Genomic DNA, 7,500 nt, shown 5'->3' with positions numbered 1-7,500 from the left:
CGGCCCCTAACACCGGAAAGCCAGACTTGGAAAGTTTTTCAGTGGAAGGCTCGCTAAGGAAGAGTTTCTAGAGCTTGCCCTCCCGCAGGTCGCCAGAAAGGTGCAAACAACCTGGTTCATGTCTGAAAAGAGCAAGATCTAGAAGGGGCAGTCAAAATTGTGTTTCTTTTATTGTGCGAAAATTTATTTTTCCCTCAATCCCAAATAAGAACTTGCTGTGTCTTGCAATTCAACAGTGAATTGCTATTAGGCCAATAAGAGAATCAACATCAACAAAGAGGCACTCCCAGGGGTTTGGGGAAGAAAAGAACATGGTTAATTTAAACTGGGGAACAGAGTAACATACATACATACATACATAATCTTTATTTAACGTGGATAGAAACACTTAGCTGAAGCTATTTTACGGGTTTTCCACAAAATAATATTAAAGAAAAAAAGAAATATATACATAAAAATGTAAGAATATGAATAAAATATCTCGTATCTAAAATTTCAAAATTTAGGTAACTAAAATTTAATGTTCCTCACTGGTTTTTTTAACAATATCAAAATATTTTAGGGAACAAGGGAAGAAAACCAATTTAAATTTTAGGGATCAAAAAGCTGGGAACAAGTTTGAAAGTAATTTGGGGAACAAGGAAACACAAGAAAATATGTAAAGGGAACAAGGACTCCTCTCCCCAGGAGGGCCTCATCAAATGTTCTGCGTCTATCCAACAGCTCAAACAAGCTATTCCAACAATTTTTGAATGACCAACAAGAAAAGAACACTCTCTTAGAGAAATAGATTATTTATAATAACACTTAAGCATGCGAAACAATGCTCAGATGCTTACGAGCACCCTCATGCCCATGTTTGTAAAAAAAGCACCATGAAGTATTCCTTGTGGCTGGCTGGTTTAGGCATTGTTTCATCTTTCAACATTGGGCAAAACCAAATCAACTCCATTCTCAGAGGGCACTGGGGAAAGAAGCTAGAAGAAAAAACTGGCCTTAATCCAATTCTCCGAAGGTAATCTTTACAGAATAAGATCATAGAAGGAACACTTTTGAGTGCCAACCTTAAGCCTTTTAAAACAAGCGCAAACAATATTAATAGTCTTTAAATTCACAAAATGTCAAACAGCATATTTTAGTCTCATATTCAATTAGATTTGGCTGCAATGTTCCTTAAAACTATGCAGAACTATTTACCATAAAATGTGGAACATTTCCTGCCTATCTAAATATGCCGCAAAAGGGCTCCAAAAAGCAAACAGTTAAGTTTTTAGATTAAGATACACAATATCTGAAAAATAAATTACTTGATGTGATCAAGACATTGAATGACCAAGCAATAAACAAATGGCAGCAATGTATGTTAGGTTCACAAAGTGGGAAAAAAAATATTCCTCAACTGATGTTTCAATATGCATTTAAATAAATTTTCTATCAACAATTCAAGGGGCTGACTTTTCACTGGTATTGATTTACATTTCCATGATAAGTTTGAAAGTGAATCTGGCAACCACAGTGCCCTATGAAATGGGAAATAACTTAAACTCTTTAAACTAACATTTTATAAGGGACACCATTATTGATGCCCTGCAAAGAATAAAGATTAAATTGAAAGAAGAGTTGGTCTGGAGTTTATCCACAATGGACAGTTAGTGGCTGCATTCACCAATGTAGAGAACAAACACATCAAGTTTCTTGTCAAGCAACCAGGTGTTCAAGGAGCTATTCAATTTCCAAAGAACTATGGTAGTGTGCAACAGTACCTGAGTGAATTCGGGTACCTGGCCTGAAACTGAAACTTGTGGAGCCAAACAACTTGTTGAGCTAAGTACTTAAACTGGGTAGATAATTATGTCTACAAATATTGTCTATTCAACCAACAGTTTCTCCTAATTTTGTGTACCATTCACTTAATGATTCCTTAATAAAAAAATCGCTAATTCAATTAAGGATTCAAGTCCTTTGAAATCATCAAAGTTACTTTGTGCCACCAGGAACAAACAAAAAAGTACAAGCACTGAAGACAAACAGCTCACAAAAGATCACAAAAGGCAGGACTCCGTTTAAAACAGCAAAACGGGCCGGGGATCCTCGAGTCACTAAAAAGTGCTGCATGCTACGTAGATGTTTGCAGAACGATCGCAAGTTGTAATCACTGAAAGAAAACTCCAATCCAGATCTGATAGACGATGGTCGTGCAAGACTCATCAAGCACATGGAACATCCGACAGGATTGTTTGTTGTCTGGCACAGCAGATGAACGAAAAATTGTTCCCCTCACTATTAAGTTCCAACCCAAGACCAATCTTGCCAAAATACAACAACAATTTGGGCAGCAGGCAAGCTCATCACAAGCCACCGAAGTTGGCATAGAGCAGCATAGCGCTTCACCTGAAGTTCGATCATGATGGACACAAACAAGAGCTGAAAAAACTTCATATGGTCAGACGACCAAATGTGATTGATCAGTTATCGGACATCAAAGTGCTGAACAGTACAAACCAAGGGATTTCGTCGTAAAAATGTTCACTCAGCAACGTCTTCTTCTTCTACAGAATAAAGTTCAAAAGCGATCCTGGTTGTTAATCACATGCTAGACCAATCCATAAACTGGATAAAGTGGATTGGCAAATTGATTGCCAGAACAATGAGTCATTTCTGTCTCGCTGAGTTCAAAGAAGCGACGGTCAAGAGAGTCACAACCGAAGGCTGAGCGAATGTCCACCGATCTAACCAATCAGAATGTAAACAATTGGCGTGACGTCGGATAGCACAAGGATAGCACAGTTTTTCCCTCTCGCTGAATTCTGATTGGTCAGTTTAAATTTCAGTAGCTCTCACCGTATGCAAGGAGGGTGACATCAAGGAAATTGACCACTTTCTTGTTGGCTTCGATCGTAATTCGTAGGTCGTTCTCCTGGAATGTTTTGCAAATGTCCTTCTTCATATTTTCAATTTGCCTTGATGTCCCTTTGACTATGCCCAATCCATCATCTCTGTATAAGCCAAAGGATGACCCATGTTTTGCTTGTAATAGCGAAAGCATGTAACATACCACTAATTCACATGATTCTGCCCCATCGAAGCTCCCCATCGCGTTACATCGAAACCGTTGTTATTACCTTTCTTCCTCCAGGGCTCTTTTCCTTTGAATACTACTGTGCGTTTTGCGTGGATGATGAAATCTTTCTCGCAATCTTGTATGGTGTTAAACTGCTTTGCGAAGTCAATAGCTTTTAATAGTAGCTTTTCTGTTATGGATGGATAAAATTCAACGATATCGAATCCAATGAAACATCCGTTCTGCTTGTCGGGGAATGATCTGAACCATTCTAGTACTTCTCTAGTGCTTTTCCACAGGTTTATTTCGGTTGCCTTTACTATGTTCTTTACCAATCTGTTTAGTATAACTTTGCTCACACGCCCTATTTCCGATTTCGTTGGACTTATTAATCTGCATGCCGGCACGTTTGGGAAGTTTGGCTTGTGGTCTTTAAGGTTGATGAATACTTCTTTTTCTGCTAGACATTCTATACGATCTTCGAGTTTAAATTCTTTGGCAATTTGTCTTGCTTCTCTGTTGATGGAGAGTACTTCGCTCTCGCTCGTTTTCTTATAGGTTTTAGTGACGCTGGCTTCGACGAGCCCGTTGTACCTTCGCTGATCCATTTTGTAATAATTCGTTGTTTTATCTGCCTTAACGGTCAATTTTGCGTCGTCCTTTACTGTCTTCAAATCCTCATGCATTCTTTTTTGGAAGGCATTGGGCTTGTTCTTGAATTCGATGCTTTGGATCAGGTTCACCATGCATTCTTCAAATTCTTTAAGCTCGTTGATTGCAGGCGGAGTTTTTTTAGTGCTTAAGCCATAGTGATCTTGCTTTGACTCTGTTGGGTTGGGGTTCAAGAAGAATAATGCTTTCCACCTCATTCGTTTCATGAAGAGCTCCGATTTCTCGATGAACTTCTTCAAGTATGGTGTTCTTGGTGCTGTGGGAATGTTCTTCGTTGAATATTCAAAAGATAGTCGTTCCATGTCAGTACGCAAATTCAAAAGAGTGCTCTACAGTGAAGGAGCGGAATGTACGTAAAGTAGGCTTGTATTTGCTGTACTAAGAGTGCTCTATACCATGCGGTAGGGCAATTATAAATGAATGAATAATCAGGACACGATCATACTTTTGCCTCTGGTTTTCATACAGGTCTGTTTCGTACAGGACGTTTAGTTTGTCCTGCACTCATCAGTGTGTAACCAAGAGTGATTTTATTCGTTGAAGATTACCGCTTTTTAGTCATACATGGCCGTTCGTGTTGCACGCTCCTATTTACCTAACGTTTTTCAATAGGTATTTCTCATTGTGTCTACATTTACTAATCAACTCGTTGCGCTTATTGAGTGTTGCTGTTTGCGGCTGGCATATGATGTAATATTTTTCAGCTATGCATAAATTACAACGTTTTGTCGCGTTAGACATGGAACGACTATCTTTTGAATATTCAACGAAGAACATTCCCACAGCACCAAGAACACCATACTTGAAGAAGTTCATCGAGAAATCGGAGCTCTTCATGAAACGAATGAGGTGGAAAGCATTATTCTTCTTGAACCCCAACCCAACAGAGTCAAAGCAAGATCACTATGGCTTAAGCACTAAAAAAACTCCGCCTGCAATCAACGAGCTTAAAGAATTTGAAGAATGCATGGTGAACCTGATCCAAAGCATCGAATTCAAGAACAAGCCCAATGCCTTCCAAAAAAGAATGCAAGAGGATTTGAAGACAGTAAAGGACGACGCAAAATTGACCGTTAAGGCAGATAAAACAACGAATTATTACAAAATGGATCAGCGAAGGTACAACGGGCTCGTCGAAGCCAGCGTCACTAAAACCTATAAGAAAACGAGCGAGAGCGAAGTACTCTCCATCAACAGAGAAGCAAGACAAATTGCCAAAGAATTTAAACTCGAAGATCGTATAGAATGTCTAGCAGAAAAAGAAGTATTCATCAACCTTAAAGACCACAAGCCAAACTTCCCAAACGTGCCGGCATGCAGATTAATAAGTCCAACGAAATCGGAAATAGGGCGTGTGAGCAAAGTTATACTAAACAGATTGGTAAAGAACATAGTAAAGGCAACCGAAATAAACCTGTGGAAAAGCACTAGAGAAGTACTAGAATGGTTCAGATCATTCCCCGACAAGCAGAACGGATGTTTCATTGGATTCGATATCGTTGAATTTTATCCATCCATAACAGAAAAGCTACTATTAAAAGCTATTGACTTCGCAAAGCAGTTTAACACCATACAAGATTGCGAGAAAGATTTCATCATCCACGCAAAACGCACAGTAGTATTCAAAGGAAAAGAGCCCTGGAGGAAGAAAGGTAATAACAACGGTTTCGATGTAACGCGATGGGGAGCTTCGATGGGGCAGAATCATGTGAATTAGTGGTATGTTACATGCTTTCGCTATTACAAGCAAAACATGGGTCATCCTTTGGCTTATACAGAGATGATGGATTGGGCATAGTCAAAGGGACATCAAGGCAAATTGAAAATATGAAGAAGGACATTTGCAAAACATTCCAGGAGAACGACCTACGAATTACGATCGAAGCCAACAAGAAAGTGGTCAATTTCCTTGATGTCACCCTAGACCTAAACACGGGAAAGCACATATCATACATGAAACCAAACAACGTGGTACAGTACGTCAACATCAAATCCAACCACCCCCCAATCATCTTAAAGAACATTCCTGAAGGAATCAACAAGCGACTGTCAGAAATTTCTTCGAGTGAGGAAGTCTTCAATGAAGCAGCCCCCGTATATCAAAAGGCGCTGAGCGACAGTGGATATGTTTACAAACTGAATTATGTTAGACCAACGGCTCCAAAGACAGGGAGACGGCAAAGGAAGCGTAACATCATCTGGTTCAACCCACCCTACAACGAAAACGTGAAAACCAATGTGGGGAGAGAGTTCCTGAACATTATCCGTAATTGCTTTCCGAAAAGCAATAAATTACACAAGATCTTCAACAAGAACACAATAAAACTATCCTACAGTTGTATGCCAAACGTAAGAACAATCATCGAAGGAAATAACAAAAGAAAACTGGCGAAAGGCAGCAAAGATAATGTCCAGAAGGAATGCAATTGTCCGAGGAATACCACGTGCCCATTACAAGGAAAATGCCTCTTAAGAGACATCGTGTATCAGGCAACGGTGAAGACCAGCGAAAAGGAAGAAAAGTACGTAGGACTCACAGCAACTGATTTCAAAGCAAGGTACGCAAACCATAAGGCATCGTTTAAAGCAAGAGCGAAGAGCAACTCAACTGAACTGAGCAAATACATTTGGCAATTAAAGGACAGCAACACCGACTATACAATTTCGTGGAAAATTCTTTGTCACGCCTCGCATTATACTAACGCGACAAAACGTTGTAATTTATGCATAGCTGAAAAATATTACATCATATGCCAGCCGCAAACAGCAACACTCAATAAGCGCAACGAGTTGATTAGTAAATGTAGACACAATGAGAAATACCTATTGAAAAACGTTAGGTAAATAGGAACGTGCAACACGAACGGCCATGTATGACTAAAAAGCGGTAATCTTCAACGAATAAAATCACTCTTGGTTACACACTGATGAGTGCAGGACAAACTAAACGTCCTGTACGAAACAGACCTGTATGAAAACCAGAGGCAAAAGTATGATCGTGTCCTGATTATTCATTCATTTATATAATTTTATATATAGAACTATTTCATTGCAAAGCATTTTGTGATAAAATAAAAAAATATCCCTTCATCTCACTAGCTCAAAAATTAGGAACCAAAGTTTGGCTGGATTATATTTTCACTCCTTCCAAAAGTAAATGAAAAGTAGAGAATTTGACCACAGCAAAGCAATTTGGGCTGGAGTTGATTTCCTCCAGAGGTTTTGTTGCTTTTTTCAGTGAAAAAAAATTAGGGTAGTAGCATTTTTTTTGTTTTTTGATATTATATTATATAGTATATATTTGAAGATTGGCTAACCAACGGTGATGCCACTTGGAAGAAAATTTTATTTTGTTTGAAAAGAGCAAACAGCGAACTTCTTCGGTGGTCAAACACTTTATAAGCCGTTTCGCCCTCGGGCTTCTTCAGTAAAAAATGTTACACACACAGGACTAAAACTACTTGGAATAAAAAAATCTATCTATGGCTCAGTCTTAAATAGGCTAAAAACGTTTATCAATGCAATCAAACTAACAAATAAAAACAATAAAATTAATTATGAATTTTAAAGAAATAGACACTAGGCCCCTGGAGTATAACATAATGATGTAAAGAAAAGTGATGTCGTAACAAAATCTCAAATCAAAGACTTTGAACAAAGGCGTTTTCTAGCTCACAAGTCTCAATTATCGGCCCCTCTCAGTCCCGTAACAAAATCCTTGATTGAGCCTTTGAATGATAGATCCAATGAATTATCTTAGAAATATA

The sequence above is a fragment of the Montipora capricornis genome, chromosome 11 (assembly GCF_036669925.1).
Source record: "Montipora capricornis isolate CH-2021 chromosome 11, ASM3666992v2, whole genome shotgun sequence".
Classification (NCBI taxonomy): domain Eukaryota; kingdom Metazoa; phylum Cnidaria; class Anthozoa; order Scleractinia; family Acroporidae; genus Montipora; species Montipora capricornis.
Note: the sequence above shows the minus strand (reverse complement) of the source record.